Source organism: Scyliorhinus torazame, chromosome 7, assembly GCF_047496885.1.
Source record: "Scyliorhinus torazame isolate Kashiwa2021f chromosome 7, sScyTor2.1, whole genome shotgun sequence".
NCBI classification, from domain to species: domain Eukaryota; kingdom Metazoa; phylum Chordata; class Chondrichthyes; order Carcharhiniformes; family Scyliorhinidae; genus Scyliorhinus; species Scyliorhinus torazame.
Window position 1 is genome coordinate 15772754 of NC_092713.1, and position 20680 is coordinate 15793433.

Genomic DNA, 20680 nt, shown 5'->3' on the forward strand with positions numbered 1-20680 from the left:
TTTAACACTTGGCCTGTTCAGAGCCCACATGACTCAATTGTCGTTGTGTTATATATTGCCTTCAGCCAACCTTTCATGATTTACTGAGGAGAAAAAAAGTATTATCATCTTTCGAAAGAGATCCAGCAGAGCCTTCGGATTCGTAGGTTGAGGGGTTAGTTAGTTAACTGAAACCAGGGACAGCCGAATATCCACAAGAAAGCCTGTGGGGATAGTCAGAAGTATCGTTTGACTCGTCGAGCGTGTGCACGTGAAATGGGTCAGTCAGATTTTATGCACATTGCTCGTAATTGTTCATTCATTCCCCTCTGAATTGCAAAGAGCCTGTATTCGTGAAGCACCTTTCATGACCCCAGGGTGTTCCAACATGCTTCACACCCAATGGAAGATTTTTCTCTCTCAGAGGGTCGTGACTCTCTGGAACTCTCTTCCACAAAAGGCAGCGGAAGCAGAGTCTTCGAATATCTTTCGGGCCGTGACAGACAGATTCTTGATTAACAAGGGGGGAGGAGGGTGAAAGGTTTACCCGGGTTGGGTAGGAATGTGGGGCTGAGGTTACTGTGGTGAATGTAAATACAGTTAATTCACCAGTTATGTTCTATGTTATTAACCCTGTGGGTTTTATCTGTGGGCCATTGTATGGCTTCACCCACAGGGGGAGATGTTGGAGGATGTTGGAGCATGTACGGGCTCAGCCCATGGCTCCGCCGCTTTGAAGGCGTATAAGAGTAGCTGGCCTGTGGGACTGTCCTCAGTATGTACCAGTCGCAGGCAGGCAAAGTTGATAGTTAATTAAAACCACTGTTTTACTCCGACACGAGTCCTTGAGTGGTCGCATCAGTTACATTCAGACCAACCACGATCTTAATGTATGACAGAGCAGGCTCGAGGGGCTGAATGGGCTACTCCTGTCCCTAATACATATATTTGTACTTACATTTGAAGAAACGTCAGTTAATATATGGGCGGCGCGGTACCACGGTAGTTAGCACTGTTGCTTCACAACGCCAGGGACCCGTATTCAATGCCCGGCTTGGGTCACTGTCTGTGCAGAGTCTGCATGTTCCCCCCGTGTCTGCGTGGGTTCCCTCCAGGTGCTCTGATTTCCTCCCACAAATCCCGAAAGACGTGGGGCCAGATTCTCCGATTCTGAGGCTACGTGCGGAGGGCCCATGGCGTTTTACGTGGGAAAAATCGGCAGCACCCCCTCACCGACCCTGCGACCAGTGAGGGGCTAGCAGCCACGCCACTGAAGACCCTCGGCCTCCACAAAATAAACAGACATGGCGCTGGCCGTGCGTGGACCCGACCTGCCAGATAGTGCCCCCTTGCCTACCCTTTGGCCACCCCCTGGCCAACTCCCACCAGTCCCCCCAGCCCATGCGGAAGTCCTCCCGACCAGCATTACGTCCTCCCGCACGACTGTGGTGGCGCTGGTCACAGTCTGGAGCCGCCACGTCGGGTTCCCCGCGAACTGCGCCGTCGGGAACTCGGCCCATCGGGGGAGGGCCTTCAGGTGATGCACTGAGGCCACCCCAACAGCGTGCGCCGCGCACCGTGAAGATGCCGTTTCAGAGGGGGGGCGGAACATACGAAGCCTGCGTCAAACAGGCGCCGCCCCCGATTACAGCGTCAAAAGGGATTCTCTGTCCAATCACTGATTACAAAATCAGCGTCGGGGAATGGAGAATCCCGCCCATGCTTGATAGATGAATTGAACATTCTGAATTCTCCCTCCGTGCACCCGAACTGGCGCCAGAATGCGGCGATTGGGGATTTTCACAGTAACTTCACTGCAGTGTCAATGTGAGCCTATTTGTGACAATAATAAAGATTATTATTATTAATATTTGCACATCTACATCCGACACTTAGCAATTAGGTAAATAGCCAGAATATCTGTTTTAGCGATACTGGCTGAGGGGTAAATATTGGCTCGTAAACAAGGGAAATCTCCCCTCCACATCATCAAAATAATGCCGCTGGAGCCTTTGCTTTTGAATTATAGGGCAGTTACGAGGTCTGGGGAAAAGAATGGACTTGAGGCCAAGATTAAGTCAACCATCATCACAACCTGGTGTTGTAAGGATTATGCCCTACTCCTGATCTTATTTTCAATGTTTTTATGTCTTATTTGCACACCTGATAGGACAAATGCGGCCTTAGTTTCACATCTGTCCCAAGAAGCCAGATGTTTACTATATTATTGCCTCATTGATCAATAAGTTTCAATTAAACTCACTAAAATATATATTCTACTGATATTGCCATTCCCGTACCAGCCTCCCCGAACAGGTGCCGGAATGTGGCGACTAGGGGCTTTTCACAGTAACTTCATTTGAAGCCTACTTGTAACAATAAGCGATTTTCATTTCATTCGTTATGGTAACATTGAATTTAAACTGAATGTGGCTTAAATAATGTTTATGGACCTTATCAGCTGATGAAGATAAAAAGCCTGAACACTCCCGCTGTACAATAACTGCGACAGGGGATATTTAAATGTTTGATTATGTTTTGCTGATCTATCGTTTATCGGAAAATATAAGGAGCGGGATTCCCCGTCAGCGGGATCCTCCTCTTCGCCGGCAGCGCACCCACGCCCGGGGATTTCCCAACGGCGTAGGGGTGCCTACAATGGACCACCCCATTGGAGGATCCCGCTGCCGGTGGGGGTGGGCCGCGCTAGAAAATGGGTGCGGCGGGACTCAGAATCCCGCCCGAAATCTCAAGCTTTCACATTCATTGTGTGATGCACTTTGCAGATCGACCGACATTGTATTGGTATATGGTCTAATTGAATGGCGGAGCAGGCCTGAGGGGGAGCAGTCTGCACCTGCTCCTAATTCGTATGGACGCACATATACATGTTGTGTATATATGTGTAATGTACTTTACATATACTATTACCTTGTTATTCAGCCTTCACCGAGCTACTGCTCGGATCCCCGATACCCATCAGTAAAAAATGCCAGTTTTTCACCTTGGCAGTGCCAGCCTAGTGTGGTGATATGCATCACTGTAAATACACAAAGGGTTAATGTAAATACACGTAGACTAGATAAACACTAGAGGGAGCACCAGAGACATCATGACACACAGACATTCAACCAATAGGTCAGTAAGATAGGACACAACGTGAAGGGGTTAGTTAGAGTACAGACTGAAGGAAAGATAGTGTGAGTGAGAGCAAATCATAGTTTTTTAATAGTGTACAGATTAGTAGTAGATGAGTGTAGATTATATGTTAATTATCAACTGTGTATTATATAGGTGCAACCTCACCCTCGGTCTCCCTGCAGGAGAAACTGATGCACAACCGACGCAAGGGAGTGAAGATGGGCAGTGGGATGGTGGAACTCTGGATTCTCACGCTGTTTGGGGAGAGAGCACTTGAGCTTCCAGGGGAGCAACAGGAGTGGCATGTGCAGAGAGAGAGAAAAGTGAGGAGCCTCTCCTTCAGCCCAAACTCGCATGAGCTCTGTCTCTCCCAGACATTTGCCCTGGCCATGCACGGACACCATGTCCCTTTCCTTGCAGGAAAGTAGCCTGAGCAACCTCGTCCCTCCTGCAGCAGGGAACCTGCGCCAAGCCAGGAGGCAGTTCTGAGAAGCGCACTTCAGTGGGCGAACGTAGCAGGCAGGCTTCTGGGTCACAATCTGGTGGGCACCCCACTGCATCAAACCCGCATCAGATGGGGGCAGGGACGTCCCAGGGAACGGACATTCGGAGGTCTGCTTGATCCCAGGACTCAGCTGTACCCCAGCTAGGTGCCATGTCTCTGGCATTGCTCCTTCCTCAGCTGCTGGACAATCAAAGGCAAAGTCAAGAATGCCAGGAAGGGGTGTCGTGACAGCCCTGGGATGGCAAGGCCAGCTGGAGGAGTCCCAAAGCCTTCTTTTGAAGGAGATGGCGCCTGCAATATGAGGACCCAGGCCAACCCTGCTCCATGGCGGGAAGTGTCTAATGTCTGGTTCAGAGCACGAGCTCGGTGGTTGAGGGCATCAACTGCATTATGCACACACTGGTGGGCATCCACCACTGCCAGTGCCAAAGGATGGTGGGGCTTATGGATATAAGATGCCTCTCTACCCCATGGAGGGAACTAGGGGCCCACGAACACAAAAAAGGAGGAGGACCCGCTAGTTTGTGCCCTGGGACCTTCCATCCAGGAGACTTTAGGTGGGTCCAGTCCAGAGACCGAGGCATTTCCAGCACAGCGGACAGAACAGGGTTGCACCACAACACCTGTGTCACCCGCAGGTAGGCCGGGGCCCTCCAGGTCCTGGCTCGCGAAAGGGCGGCCTCCAAGGTCATCTCAGGCAGCAGGTTGTGGCAGACAGCAGGTTGCCTGAAGCTCAATGTGGATCCTGGGGAGGCACCGGGACATAGTGGTGGTCGGGTAAGGATGGTTAAGAAATTGTAGTCACACACAACGTGGAGAGCGGGTGATGTGAGGCACTTAGAGATGTAGAGCATTGATATTTGTATTTACTTGATCTCACAAAGTACTAAAACTCACTTCTGTCCACCACCATTAGGCCTGATCTTCACTGATTGGTGAATGCAATGGCACATCTCACATTGGGGATGCATTTTGACTTATAGCGCCGCTTCCATCTTCTCAGCAATGATGCCATCTCAGTGCACGTGTTTCCCTCACACTGTCAGGACTCCTCTAACTGACACCCCCTTCCCCCCAAAACAGCATCAGGGGAGATGACTGACTCCGCGCATCACTGCATTGAAATGACCCAAGCCACAGGGTGTCTGTGAGCTGCCGTCAGCCAGACAGGACGCAGACATTCACAGTATCTCTGAGCCCTTTCCTCACTGTAAGCCATCATTGCATTGAGTGGGCAGTTAACATTCAGGGACTCCCCATCACCCCCTAAGTTGTTGGTCCTCACGAGCTCCCCGGGGTACAGGAATGGCCGTGGCCAGAAGGGCCACCCAAGTGTCCTCCCCAATCCTGGTGCTCCAGGAATCATGTGGCAATGAGGGCTCCTCTAGCCTTCGTGCCCATGTGCACCCTCACCTCCATATGGCCACATTCCTCCACCTCCATTGGATGGTCATCTTCGGCACTCTCCTCAGCGTCCTCACACCCTGGCGAATGGACTAACAGACCCCCATGAGGTCACTCACAGGCCCCCAACAGCTTCTCTCTTCCTGGTCGCAACACAACATCCCCCCCCCCCCCACCCCGCCCCCCCACCCCGTGCAATCTCTCCCCTTGGACTCCCTTCTGGACGGCGGTGACATTCACATTCACCTCCGACCTCCCTCTCAGAGGTCATGTCGCCATGCTCCCTCTTTTGACGAGAAAGATTAATTTGTGCTGCCCCGACGCCATGTCGGCTGGGAGGGAAGCGATAATGAAGATCGACGTTGCGTTGTGACACCCGCTGAATGAGATGATACTGCATGCAAACCAAGTTTGCGCTCTTGCTGGGCGGAAACATACTCGCGTCATCAGCGGGAGGGGGGGGGGGTCACTGGGAAGATCGCAAACCAAATTCTCACCGTCGAGATTCGCATTTTTGGCATATCTCGAGATTTAGCGGACATTGCGGGAATTGCACCCACGGCTAACATGGCCGTTAAATCGTGATGCTGGAGTGGGATTTGAAACTGTAGCATCTGACTCAGATGCAGGGACGCCACCCGTTCTGCCACAAGACCTCCCTATAAAGGTTATGTACATGCATGCAAGGTGCTGCAGATAGACCTGCAATATGTTGAGATATAACTGCAACATTTTTTGCATACACTTGTAATGTGCTTTACTTAAGTCACAGAGGGCACTTTGGTGATGACGGATATAGGAAGCATCCCACAGATATTCATTGTGCACCAGCGACCTCACTTGTAGGGCAGTGATGAGGGCGACCCTGAACAGTTTGTAAAGTCTGACCTCATTCTGTTTCTAGTGATTCTCTGTATCTATTTAATAAAAAATGTAATTATACAGGATATTTGAGCTAGACTTGAAAGCTTGTTTACAATGTGCTTCTGTCTTTAATCAGAACAGGGTCAGGAACCATAGGCTATGAATGTCTGGAAGATTATTTTCCACAGCTTTCATCAATTGACACACCTGCCTTCTGTTCTCAAACGTCTGGACAAAGATCAAAGTGTTTTTGTTTTGCTTAATTTTAGGTCATTATAATCTGTACATACTTCGAAGAGTTGACAGCATTAACGACCCTTTTTATCCGCATAGGAGTCGGCGAGGTAGCCGTGCATACGTCACACCTCCAAGCAACAGTCAACAGCAAAATAAACTCAAGCACTGTGCAGGGCACTGTCAATTCAAGAGGTAAAGAGGATTAAATCAACCAACAGTGATTAAGTGACACAGTGATGAGGTTTTAAAGGGCTGAAGCTTACAGCAGAAAAGGGAGGACTGAATATATGAATACATGAGTTCTGAGTGGTGCGGTGGCACAGTGGTTAGCACTGCTGCCTCACGGCACCAGGGGCCCAGGTTCAATTTTGGTCTTGGGTGACTGGCTGTGCGGAGTTTGCACGTTCTCCCCGTGTCTACGTGGGTTTCCTCCGGGTGCTCTGGTTTCCCCCCACAGGTTAGGTGGATTGGCCATGCTGTCTTGCCCCTTAGTGTCCAAAGGATACGTGGTGTGTGGGGTTATGAGGATAGAGTGGGGGAGCGGGTCTGTTTAGGCTCCCCTTTGTCATGGGAGTGTCCCTTTAAGAAATGTTTTGTATTATCACATGGCTTCACTGATGTCATTGTGTGGGTGGAGCTGGGCTGTGACTCTGGGTTTTTACTTTCGCTTTGAGCTGGGAGCTGGCTGTGGCTCTGAGTTTTACTTTCGTTTACACAGTTGGAAGCTGGTTTCAGATCAAGAAGGCTTCTCCTGTCTCTCTCTCTCTGCATGTTAAAGGATGTCCAGATCACTTGATAATTTAAATGTGGTAACTGTTTTCTGGAAAGAATTCAAACCGAATGTTTTGGTCATAGGGTTTATCTGGTTTATTGGGTGTTGTTATCAAATTGGAACAGTTGAAAGGGAAGTTATTAAGGGTTATATATATATAGAATTGTAGTTGTGTGGGGTATTTATGTTTGTAGTTGATAAAAATGCTTACTCTGTGTGTTTATAGAAATGTTAACTGAATTCATAGAATAAACTTTGTTTTTGATTAAAAGTGCTTAAGGCCTCTGTTGAATAACACCTGAAAGGCAGGTCCTTGTGCTCTTCGTAACCAAAATCAATAAACAGTTGTGGGTCAGATGAACTCCATGATATACTTGGGAGTTTTCTACACCCCTGGCCCATAACACCTTTCGGAGGTTCGCTGCAGACTTGATGGGCTGAATGGCTTCCTTCTGCACTGCATGGATTCAATAACCAGAAGTAATCGATTTAATCATAACTATGTTCCTCTCTGCACAGATGCTCCATGATGTACTGAATATTTCCAGCTTTTTCTGTTTTTATTTGAGATTTACAGCATCCACAGTATTACCAATTTTCTTTGTTGAAGGGATGTGGGCATTGCTGGCGAGGCCAGCATTTTATTGCGCACCCCTCGTTGCCTTTCAGAAGTTGCGGGGGGGAGGGTGTGTGTGTGGGGGGGGGGGGGGGGGTGCTGCATTCTTGAACCACCACTGTTCCTGAGGTGTAGGGACACCCACAAGGCTGTTAGGGACGGAATTCCAGGATTTTGACCCAGCGACAGTGGAGATAACTGCAATATATTTCCAAGTCAGGATGGTGACTGACTTGGAGGAAGATTTACAGGTGATGGTGTTTCCAGATTTTTTTCTGCCCTTGTCCTTCTTGTGTTCCATCACACTCCTGCATCTGAATATATGAGTATGGCCTTACTATAAACATTAATTGGCACATTGACGCAGATGTACTGTAACTCCGTATTATTGAGCAAGATGCTGCCTAACGATTAAATAGATCATTTTCAGGCTACATTTTCATGCCAGACGAAATTTGCCCTCAGGCGACTCTTTCCTTATTTCTGGTGAAGTGCCATCATCGATCAGAAACATTGGGCGGAGCTTTCTCCCCATCTCCAGGCCTGGTTTGGTGGAGGGTTTGTTTAATTGCCTGGGAGTGTGGCCGGTGAGGACTCAGCCTCCTTCCCAGATTGGCTCTGTGGTGGTGGGAAGGCCTACGGACAGCCTACCCACCCTGATGCCAACAAAACGTTAATGCCCGCCTAAGGGCCTCATCGCACCCCATCGCTGGTGCTGACTGAGCGGCAAGTGGGGTCTCACTATGCGGGGAGCATGACAAGCAAACCCTGCCGCATGGGCGGCACAGTAGCACGGTGGTTAGCACTGTTGCTTCACAGTGCCAGGGTCCCAGGTTCGATTCCAGCTTGGGCCACTGTCTGTGCAGAATCTGCACGTTCTCCCTGTGTCTGCTTGGGTTTCCTTCGGGGGCTCCGGTTTCCTCCCACAAGTCCCGAAAGACGTGCTGTTAGGTAAATTGGACATTCTGAATTCTCCCTCCGTGTACCCGAACAGGCGCCGTTTTGTGGCGACGAGGGGATTTTCACAGTAACTTCATTGCAGTGTTAATGTAAGCCTACTTGTGACTATAAAGATTTTTATTATTCTTTGCTTATGGATTCCCAGGGAGGCTCTCTCATTCTAAGGCACTCACTGTTCAAGAGACCTAGCATTGGGACAGAGCGAGCCGGCTGAGAGCCTATGCCTGCCCTTGCTGCCGTGTCCTGCTCCTCCCCATCTATCCCCCATTCGCTATCCCCCTCCTGCCATTACTGGCCTGCGCCTGTGCCCCTCCTCAATTGGAGGCCTCGGATGGTTGTCGCACTGACAGCAACCACCCCCTCTCCGGTGGCATTGCCATTAAGTCGAATGGCCAGCTTCCGATTGGCCAGCAGCTCTTGGCGGGTGGGACGTCTGCCCCCAAGGCCCAGCGCTGGATTGTCAAGGGCCCGATATGCACCTGACGCGGCTCGCTCTCCTAAAGAGGGGTGACACATTGCTCCCCTCAGCTTTCCATTCTGTGAAAATGTTGGATTTCTAACATCTGCAGCACTTTATGTTTTAGCTCTGTGTGTCTGTGCCAGCTCCAAGTTTGAGCAATCGGAAAAGGAATCACTCCCTCCCCATAGTCTTGTATCTTCCTCTCTTTCAAATGCTTATGTACTTTTCTCTTGAAAGATATAATGGTCTCTGCCTCAACTATTCCCTCTGCTGAGGTACCCCATGCTCTGTGCAAAGAAATGTCTTTGAATCTCTCATCTAGCCGTCTTAGTGAATTTTAAATTAATAACCCCTCATCACACATTCCCAACAAGAGGAAACAGCATTTCCCTATTCACCTAATCAACACCCTTCATTGCTTAAAGGAAAATCTTTATTAGCCTTCTCTGTTCCACTGGAAATAGCCCTGGTTTTTCAAGCCTCTCCTAATAATTAGTTTCCCTTCCCTGGAATCATCCCGGGGAATCTATGCGAGTGGTCTCTGTGGCCTAAATGCCCATTTCTATAAATGGCACAGTGCACAAGAATTGCGATATGGCAAACAGGGTCAAGAATAAATTAGGTTTGTATTGTAAGATAGTTTCATTCCTCTGTGCGACCGGCCAGCTGTAGCATCATCAAAAGCGCCTGGATTTACAGGATTCTTTTCCTGTAAATGGACAGGACGAGCCTCCTCACCTCCTGACTTGAGGCAAAGTATGTCAATACGTCCATCCTCAATGCCAGGTCTCCAACGTCTACCCACCTCCCCCTCCTCTGCTTTGAAACGGTCTCCCTGGAGTGACATTGAAACAAGGAAAAATAACCTTGAGCAAATTCTGTAAAGGGTATTCCCCCAAAGGCAGTCTTGCAAGCTCCGTGGGAACCACACTGACTGATATTGCTCATCCCAATTAACCTACCTTCTGTTTTTGAGATGCCATCCTGCCCAGAGAGTGGTGAGAATGCGGAAGTCGCTACCCCAGAGAATGGTTGAGGTGATGTACTGAAGGGGAAATGAAATAAGCACATGAGCGAAAAGGAAGGGGCGGACTTTGCTGGTGTAGTCCCGGGAGGAAGAATAGGAGAAGGCTTGGGCATGAGATTCGGCAGAATGACTCGACTTAAGTACTTCCATGTTATTGGATAAACATATGGATGATAATGGCATAGTGTAGGTTAGATGGCTTTTGTTTCGGTGCAACATCGTGGGCCGAAGGGCCTGTACTGCGCTGTATTGTTCTATGTTCTATGTTCTATGTAACTCCCTTTTGAAGAGCAGGCAATTCACACCGAAGGCCGAACCAGATATTCAAAACTGACCAAAGTGAGAAACACTTTGCTATAATTGAACCTTTCAAAACGGAGAATTCTTTTTTTGTAAGGATATCCAAGAAAATGGCGCAAAGGCGGGAAAATGGGATTGAGGTACCGATCGGGGGGGGGGGGGGGGCTAAGTTCCATATTCCTGCTCTCATTTACCATGAATAGTGTCATGTGAGAGTACCATCAAGAAGTGGGTGTTTATAAATGGGTATTTATTTAAATATCTGCAGTGAGAGTAACTTTAAGAAATGTGTGTTTACTACGCAGTGATGTCAGAGAGTGGGTGGAGCTGGGCTGTCTGTCAGCTTTTTACATTTGTTTTAGGCTATTTGCTGCAGGGTGTGTTTTAGTTTCGTTTTCAGTGTTGGAGCTGAAGCCAGACCAAGCAGGTGTACTGCTGTTCTCTCTGCCATCAAAAGACTATCTCTTGGTCATTTGGTGAATTCAGAATGATAAATGTTTTCAGCAGTGACTTTAACCTGATGTGCTTCTGATTAAGGTTTTGTTTTTAAGTCATATGGATGTTAAATAAGAAAGCTTAGTGATTTACTTAGTGTTGTAGTCTTTGGGGTTTGTATTTAAATTAATGGTTGCTAAGATGTTCACTGTATGTTTTAAAAAGGTTAACTTGAGTTCATAGAATAAACATTGTTTTGCTTAAAAAAACTTTTCCATTTCTGCTCTACCACACCTGTAGAGTGGGCTGTGTGCTCCCCATACCACAATCTAGTAAAAGTTGTGGGTCAGGTGAACTCCATGATACACTTTGGGGTCTTCTAAAACCTGGCCCATAACAAATTGAGGGCTCGAGGGGGATAAAAGTCTATCTATTGGATTGGCCTAGTGAACTTAAAGACAGTGAGGGGTGAGCATATTGTGGTTGCTTTTCAGGTGTGGTATTTTAGTTTAAGTAGGGAGTGTGTGTTGAACAATGGCTCTTTCAGAGGCACAAAAGTTTTTGGGGTGGAGACGGTCACACGCAGTACCTTACGGACAGAGACTAAAAGCAGGCTGTTAGATTTGGCAAAAAAATTGCAGAAAAGATGAGGTAATTATGGCGGTGGCTAAGCATTTAAAGTTACCTGAGATACAGTTTGACTCATTGGAAATAGCAAAAATTCAGTTGCAAATTAAACAAATGGAACATGAGAAAGAATTAAAGCAGCTTGAATACAAAAGAGAGAGAGAGGAAAAAGAAAGAGAAAAAGAAAGAGAGAGGAAAAAGAAAGAGAAAGAGAGAGAGAGGAAAAAGAGAGAGAAGAAAGAAAACAGAAAGAATAGCCCGAGCAGAACTAAAAGAAAGAGAAAGGGAGATACAGATCAGGGAAAAAGATAAAGAGAGAGGGTATGAACTTCAGAAAATGGCCATGAAACATGACAGTTAAAATTGGCAGGTGTAAAGGGAAACGTACAGTTGGATGATAGTGATGAGGATTGTGATAAAGAGCGTCATAGTCGAAGGCTTGGTGGGGATCTATTTAAATATGTCCAAGCATTGCCAAGGTTTGATGAGGATGAGGTAGAAGCCTTTTTCATTTCATTTGAGAAGGTAGCTAATCAAATGAAATGGCCACAGGACATGTGGGTATGACTGATTCAAACAAAGCTGGTAGGTAGAGCTAGTGAAGTGTTTGCATCACTACTGAAGGAGGTATCTGAGACGTATGAGGAGGTGAAAAAATCCATCTTAGGTGCACATGAACGAGTGCCAGAAGCCTACAGACAAAGGTTTAGAAATTTAAGGAAAGAATTTGGTCAAACATTAATTGGATTTTGAAAGGACCAACCAGAGTAATTTTGACAGGTGGATAAGGGCTTTGAAAGTAGACCAAACGTATGAAGCTCTCAGAGAAAATATACTTTTGGAGGAGTTTAAAAATTCAATTCCTGATGTAGTGAGAACTCATGTGGAAGAGCAGAGGGTTAAAACTGCAAGATTAGGAAGGGAAATGGCAGATGATTATGAATTAGTTCATAAATCAAAGCTTGGTTTCCAACATCAGTTTCAGCCTGTGAGTGATAGAAACTGGGGACATGAGAAATACTCAAGTGGTAAAGGTAAAGGTGATCTGATGGGAGTTTATAAAGAGAGTGTATCTCAGATTTAAAAAGAAATCCAGGAGGGTGGAAAAGAAATTAAAAGTTTCAAATATTTTCACTGTAATAAACTAGGCCATGTAAAGTCACAGTGTTGGTGGTTGAAGAAAAGCACTGGGAAGGCTGATGTGGTAAAACAGGATAAGATAGTGGGGTTTGTTAAAGTGGTAAAGGAAAGCCCAAGTGAAGCGAAGGAGGTGCAAAAGATTGTACAGCCTGATCAAGAGGTGATTGATAAGAAGGTGCCAGATCTCTTTAAAGAATTTACTTGTGTGGGTAAAGTTTACTCATGTGTATCAGGAGAAGTAGGTAAAAACGTCACAATTTTAAGAGGTACGGGAGCTAGTCAATCTTTAATGGTAAGAGATGAGGAGTTATGTAGTCTGGGAAGAATGTTGCCAGAAAAGGTAATAATATGTGGAATTCAGGGTGAGAGGAGTAGTGTTCCATTATATAAAGGTAAGGTTAAAAAGTCCAGTGAAGAGTGGTGAAGTGGTATTAGGGGTAATAGAGAAACTATCTTGTCCAGGAATACAGTTTATCTTGGGTAATGATATAGCTGGATCGCAGGTGGGAGTGATGCCTACTGTGGTTGATAAGCCAGTGGAAAATCAGACAAGCGAAGTGTTGAAGGACGAATATCCTGGGATTTTTCCGGATTGTGTCGTAACAAGGTCGCAAAGTCACAGGTTAAGACAAGAGGCGAAATCAAAGCGTGAAGATGAAGCTGAAGTGCAATTATCAGAAACGATCTTTGATCAGATGGTTGAAAAAGAACAAGAACAGGTGGAAGTTGAGGCGGATATTTTTAGTTCAGGAAAATTAGCGGAGTTACAACAGAAAGATATAGAAACAAAACGGATGTATCAGAAAGCATATATGGAAGAGGAATCTGCGTGTTATTACTGTAAAAGTAATGTCTTGATGAGAAAATGGAGACCTTTACATATACACGCAGATCAAAAGTGGGCAGAAGTTCATCAAGTAGTATTGCCGGTAGGGTATAGAAAGGAGGTGTTGCGAGTTGCACATGAGGTACCAATGGGAGTTCATTTGGGAATAAGGAAAACTCAAGCTAAAATCCAAAAACATTTTTATTGGCCTGGACTACAAAAAGATGTAGTTAAATTTTGACAATCATGTCACACATGTCAAGTGATAGGGAGACCTCAAGCACTGATAAAACCAGTGCCCTTAATACCCATTCCAGCATTTGAAGAACCTTTCACAAGGGTCTTAATTGATTGCATAGGACCGCTTCCTAAAACAAAAAGTGGGAATCAATATCTTTTGACTATAATGGATGTCTCTACTCGGTATCCAGAGGCCATTCCAGTACGTAATATTACAGCTACAAAGATTGTGGAGGAGTTACTTAAATTCTTTACTCGATATGGACTACCCACACAAATACAATCGGATCAAGGATCAAATTTTACCTCAAGGTTATTCAAAGAAGTAATGGATAGCTTAGGAATAAAACAATTTATATCAACTGCGTACCATCCAGAATCACAGGGAGCGTTAGAAAGGTGGCATCAGACATTAAAGACAATGTTGAGGGCTTATTGCCAAGATTATCCAGAGGATTGGGATAAAGGAATTTCATTCATACTGTTTGAGTCAATCAAATTTAGTCCTTTTGAACTAATATTTGGTCATGAGGTAAGAGGACCACTTAAATTGGTTAAGGAAACATTGGTGAGTCAGAAATTACATTATTGGATTACGTGTAAAATGTTAGGGAATGATTAAATAGAGCAGGTGAATTAGCGAGACAACATTTGAAAGTAGCACAAAATGTGATGAAACGGGTACCGGACGAGAAATCCAACGTTCGTAGTTTTGCCGATGGAGATAAAGTTTTAGTACTGTTCCAAGTGGGAGGTGAACCTTTAAAAGCTAGGTTTTGTGGGACCTTATCAGATTGAAAGGAAATTAAGTGAGATGAATAATGTGGTAAAAATATCAGATAGAAGGAAGACTCACCGAGTATACCATGTGAATATGCTTAAAAGGAACTTTGAAAGGGAAGGAGAGAAAAAGGAGGAGGTTTTAATGATTCTAACTCAATGTGACGAACCAAATCCAGATGACTTGGAAATTGACATACCTGAAATTAAATTGGAAAAGGAGGATGTTCTTAAAAATTGGGATAAATTGTTGAGTTCCCTTCCAGAGGAAAAACGAACTGACCTGAAAGAGTTATTGATATGACATGGACATGTTTGTGGAGATAATTTGGGAAGTTCTAAAATAGCTATACATGATGTAGATGTGGGAAATGCTGTTCCAATCAAACAACATCCAGACAGACTTAACCCTTTAAAATTGGTACAGGTTAACAAAGAGATTGAGAGTATGCTTAAAAATGGCATAATTGAAGTGGGTTGCAGCCAATGGAGCTCACCCATAGTGATGGTACCAAAACCAGACGGTACCCAATGGTTGTGTGTGGACTATAGAAAGGTTAATGCAGTTACAAGAATGGATTCTTATCCTATCCCACGTTTGGAGGATTGCATTGAGGAAGTGGGACAATCAGCTTTTATTTCCAAACTGGATTTACTGAAAGATTACTGGTACCTTTATCTGAAAGGGCGAAGGAGATTTCAGCTTTTGTGACTCCAGATGGTATATACCAATTCAAAGTTATGCCATTTGGCATGAAAAACGCTCCAGCCACATTTCAACGGTTAACTAACAAAGTTGTTTCAGGATTACCCAATTGTGCGGTATACGTCGACGATCTGGTAATTTTCAGCCAGACATGGACAGAACACTTGAAACATCTGATGGAGTAATTCGATCGACTTCAGGAGGCGGGTTTGGTGATAAACCTAGCCAAAAGTGAATTTGGAAAGGCCCAAGTCACTTTTCTTGGCCATACAATCTGACGGGGTTAAATGATCCCACGGATGTGAAAACAAAAGTTATTGGGGAGTTTCCGATACCCTCGACACGACGGGAAATAATGCGATTTCTTGGTATGAGTGGATTTTACCGGAAATTTGTACCCAATTTTAGTGTGGTCGCTCCACTGACGGACTTGCTGAAGAAACGTCGAAAATGTCATTGGACAGCGGAGTTTCAACAGGCATTTGACTGCCTGAAAGCTGTGATAACCAATGCTCCTGTGTTGGAGAATTACAAGGGACTCTGCGATCAGATTGAACTAAAGTATCTGACTTGAAAGAGAAATGCCGAGGTGTAGAGAAATGGACGGATCGTGCAGTGACCTTCTTGTTCAAAGAGACTGTCAAGCGAGAAGGATTTCATTTGGAGGAAGAAGAAAAAAAAATGGACTATATTATTGTACCTGTTTGCGTGTGTTGTTTTTTTTAAACAAAAAAGTATATTTACTGTGTGCATTTGTTAAAGGATAGTGACAAGGTGAAAAATGAAACCATCTTGAAGTTGATGGGTTTTTTTTTCTTGGGGGGAGGTGTCATGTGAGAATACCTTTAAGAAATGGGTGTTTATAAATGGGTATGTATATAAATATCTGCAGTGAGAGTACCTTTAAGAAATGGGTGTTTACTACTACAGCGATGTCAGAGAGTGGGTGGAGCTGGGCTGTCTGTCAGCTTTTTACTTTTGTTTTAGGCTGTTTGCTGCAGGGTGTGTTTTAGTTTCATTTTCAGTGTTGGAGCTGAAGCCAGTCCAAGCAGGTGTACTGCTGCTCCCTCTGCATCAAAAGACTATCTCTTGATAATTTGGTGAATTCAGAATGATAAATGTGACTTCAGCCTGATGTGCTTCTGATAAAGGTTTTGTTTTTAAGTCGTATGGATGTTAAAAAGGAAAGCTTAATGGTTTACTTAGTGTTGTAGTCTTTGGGGGTTGTATTTGAATTAATGTTTGCTAAGATGTTCACTGTATGTTTTAAAGAGGTTAACTTGAGTTCATAGAATAAACATTGTTTTGTTTTAAAAAATACTTTTCCATTTCTGCTCTACCACACCTGTAGAGTGGGCCGTGTGCTCCCCATACCACAATCTAGTAAAAGTTTTGGGTCAGGTGAACTCCATGGTACACTTTGGGGTTCTCTAAACCCTGGCCCATAACAATAGCTTTCCTCAGTCTGTCTGAATACACTCCATTTGCTATCCTCTGCCCTCCGCTAACGACCTGTGATTACTGAGGCTGCCACGGGGAATGAACTCTGTTCCAATTTCCCATTGGCTGGCTTGTCATCTCCGAGCCAACATGACCTCAAAAGACCTTGCACACTTTATCCTGCGATGCAAAATTCATGGCTGGCTAATCTCAGCTGCTGTTTACTGACTGGCATCTCGTACGTCGTAGTTAACGTTCCCCTTTCAAGAAGGATTTAACTCTATCCCATGTCTGTGATTGGACGTTCTCACTGCTCATGGGATTGTTACTTTGTAAGGGGGGGGGGGGGGGTTTATACATAAAATGAGAAAATGATCAGTCAAGTATACAAAATAAGACTTGAGAATTCATGTCAAGGTGTACTGCCAGGTATCATGCTGTCCAACAAGCATAACATCCCCTCGATGACAAGGAGTTTGAATGAAAATATCACAGCTCTTACACCACACTGCTCATCATTCATGAGGCTTCGACCCTTATACAGGATCTGCCATAACGCAACAGTGAACAGGGCTGAGGTGGCCCTCCCTGGGTCGGGAGGGAGGGGGTGAGCAGGGGTGGGGCAGGCCGAGTGGCTGACCCACCTCACGGGACTGGGGCAATGGCCAGGCACAGGCAGCCATTATGGCAGGCATCGTGCTGCGCACTCACTGACCACCCACCTTGGTTCTGCAGAGTGACACCGGCCGTATGGGTGCCTGCTCCCCCCCCTCCCTCCCCCCTGGGTGCCCCCCCGCACACGCGCACCTGCAGATGGCAGGCTGCTGTATACAAACCAAAAGGGGTTCCACTCGATGAACATGCAGCTGATATGTGACCATCAGTTGCGCATCATGCACGTCTGCGCCCGATAACCGTGCAGTGTGCTCTGCGCCTTCATCCTGGCACACTCGATGGTTCCTGACTCATTCGAACCCCCCCCCCTCCCCCGCCTGCTGAGGGGTGAGCTGCTGGGTGCCAGGGGTCATCCGTTGTGGTCGTGGCTGCTGACGCCTATATGGAGGCCACAGACTGATTTGGAGACCTGCCACAACGACACCCATAAAGCGACCAGGAGCGTGATCGAGCAGTGTTTCGGCATCCTAAAGCTGCACTTCTGGTGCCTGGACCGCTCTGGAGGGGCCCTCCAGTGTGATGCTGAGAGGGTTACCCGCATCGTGGCGGCCTGCTGAGCCCTCCACAACATCGCACAGCAGAGGGGCGATGCGCTGGAGGAGGAGGTAGAACGCCAGACCCCGTCCAACAAGGAGGAGGCGGAGGATGGTGAGGGAGGGCAGAACATGGAGCTCAGGCAGGCGTGGCAGGCCGCGCGATATGTGCACTAGGGCCAACGCGCTTGGCCCACTCTGATCACCTCCAGGTTTACCGACTAGGAGGGTGGATTGAGGGGGGGGGGGGACTGGCCAGGGGCATGGTCACCACATCCCAACCCCACATCCCCTCATTTCCCTCCCCACCGGCCACCTTCCTGCCTGCAGCCCCCTCTGTGATACATACCTGCCGTACTATGGGGTGCGGGCCCTGAGTTGGCAGTAACAATGGGTGTGGTCCATGGGATGGATGTCAATCGTGAATCTGGCGAATCCGGTACCGTTTTCCATTGGAATTGATTGTGCTCCAGGTGGCGTCGGTGCTAGCCCCTCAACGGTGGCAAAATCAGTCCGGGCACGGCGCCGATCTTTCTGTCATTAGAGTCTGAGTTGGCGTCAACACTTAAGTATCAGAAACGGCACATCCACCGGGATGGACCGGGATCCTCCGATATCGTGGCTAAGTGTTGACTCCAGGCATTAAAACCATCGTGTGCGATGCCCGCGTCAACGTGCCTCCAGGCCCAGTAATTCTCCTGTTCTTCGGGGGCTAGAACGGCGCCGGAGTGTTGTGCGCTGCTCCGGTGATGAAAGCCGTCCTTGCACGGCCATCTCCGCGCCGGTGCATGAGCGTGGTTGACGTCTCCGCGCCGGGCCCCCATAGGGCTCCGCCATGTTGCGAGGGGGCCGGCGCAGAGATGACAACCACGCTCATGCATCGGCCCCCTCGCAACATGGCGGAGTCCTACGGGGGCCCGGCGCGGAGGAACATAGGCCCCCCCCCCCGAATGAGTGCGCCTGTCGATCGGTAGCCCCCTATCGCGGGCCTGGCCACCATGGAGGCCCTCCCCGGAGTCGGATACCCCTTCTCCGAACAGAATGGCCCCCGCAGCCAGAACGCAGAGGTCCCGCCGGGTGGGACCATATGTAAGACACGCTGGTGGGACTCAGCGGAACTCGGCAGGCACTCGGCCCGTCTAGCGTGGAGAATTGCCGCGGGGGCCCGACGCCGTGGCGACCACGCGGGCGCGATTGCCGCCGATTCTCCAGATGCTGGAGAATCGGCGGCCCAGCATCGGAGCGGCGTGGCGGGATGCTCGTGCACCCCCACGGCGAATCCCCGACCCGCCGCAGACTCGGAGAACCCCAGCCATGATGTGATGAGGCCAATATTTTCAACTCCTGGAAAAGCTGAGCGATTTTCTATTTCCTTTGCAGTCAAAAGGTTTTAACAGGAAATATCCTTGCTTCGCTTGCTGTGGCCAGGTTACATTCTCCCTTTCTTTGTTTGCTGGTGGAGTTCAAGTCTTTCTATTCAATACACAGTCAGCCTCACTAGAAAGACTGGCAGATTTGTATCTGCTTCTCAAAGGCACACAATCAAAAGTCGTACAAGTCTCGTGAACAGGATAATGGAACTCACCTTCAAACAGCTTCAGAACATGGAATCTTTGCCGTAAGATGTCAGAAATTCTTTTCAAGTGGGCTCCTTGCGTGTTGCAGCACATTGTACCTCACCTCCCTACAGGGCTGGACAGCAGCGCAGTGATGTTAAGAACCTTGTCATTGAGCCCCAGCCTCTGTCCCCTGAAAGCCTTCCTGTTGTCCGCCCGTTCAATCAGACCCTTTGTTCCAAAACAAAAACGTTATCAATACTGGTTGACTCAGAAGAAAGGAATCACTGAGGAGCGAAGCTGGTAGGATGCCACTTTTCACCTTACTAACAAGCTCTGTGCTGAGGGAATAATGTCCCTGGCAACTGATCCAAGCCAGAACTTTCGGCACGGGTCTCAATACAGTCCTGTAAGATATACAGCACTCCAAAGTCAGAAGGGAAATTTGCAATTGGCACGAATACAGTGTTGGAGCAGAATGCTCCCTGTGGAGATGTTGATTGACAATCTCCCCCCTTTAACCTCAATTCAATGAACACAGCACATTGAAAGTGCCAAAAAGAATTGTTTCATGGTGTTCGGGAGCACATCGTCACTGCGGCTGGCATTTTCGAGCAGTGGAGATCAAAGATTCACCGCATTTACCGCCTTCTCGAAGTTGCCGCTAATATTGCGACCCCAGTCAACACTCTAGCTGGAATAGTCACAAAAGTCCTAAAATGTTAAGGATCATGTGTTCCTCAGCAGCGAGATTAAACTTCATTTCAATTATGCATCACCGCTTTGAATGAGTTTTAAGCGTCATGAATTTTAACGGCTGCAACAAATCTATTTTTGATCAAAATGTTGGCCTTGGCCCCTTGTGGTTAAGCTCGGAGTCAGTCGGGGTAGGTTAAGGTCCCACTCGAGAAACATGGGTATCTCATCCAGGTTCATACCTCAGCGCAGTCCTGAGGGAGTCTTGCACTAAATGGAGGCGCTGTCTTTCAGATCAAATGTTAATTTGAAGCCACAGCTGTTCTTTTAGGTAGTTGTAAAAGATCCCAACAGTTGAAGAAGACCAGAGGAGTACTTGTGTCTTGCCTAACCTTTAATCCATCAATCGACTGCACTAAAAGCAGATTATCTGGTCATTTATCTCAGCGTGTCACATTGTGGCTGCTGTGTGTCCCTGCATTAATAATAATCGTTATTATACAAAAGTGGGCTACAATTCAAAAGTAAACTATTAGCTCTGAGGTGCTTTGGGACAAATATGCTGAGAGCACACATGGGAGAATGACAAAACTCTGTGACGACAGTGGTTAGCACTACTGCCTCACTGCGGCAGGGACCCGGATTCAATTCCGGCCTTGGGTGACTGTCTGTGTGGAGTTTGCACTTTCTCCCCGTGTCTGCGTGGGTTTCCTCCGACTGCTCCAGTTTCCTCCCACAGTCCAAAGATGTGCAGGTTAGGT

At 47.1% G+C, this 20680-nt stretch overlaps 1 long non-coding RNA gene across 1 annotated transcript; it reads right to left on the reverse strand.

The window, feature by feature from the left end:
* Positions 1-1672: 1672 nt before the first annotated feature.
* Positions 1673-19351, reverse strand: LOC140427256 (uncharacterized). The gene is made up of 3 exons (XR_011948411.1): positions 19253-19351; positions 2911-3019; positions 1673-1812 (listed from the first exon to the last, which is right to left on the reverse strand). It is a non-coding gene; the product is annotated as an uncharacterized lncRNA (long non-coding RNA).
* Between the last annotated feature and the right edge of the window lie 1329 nt (positions 19352-20680).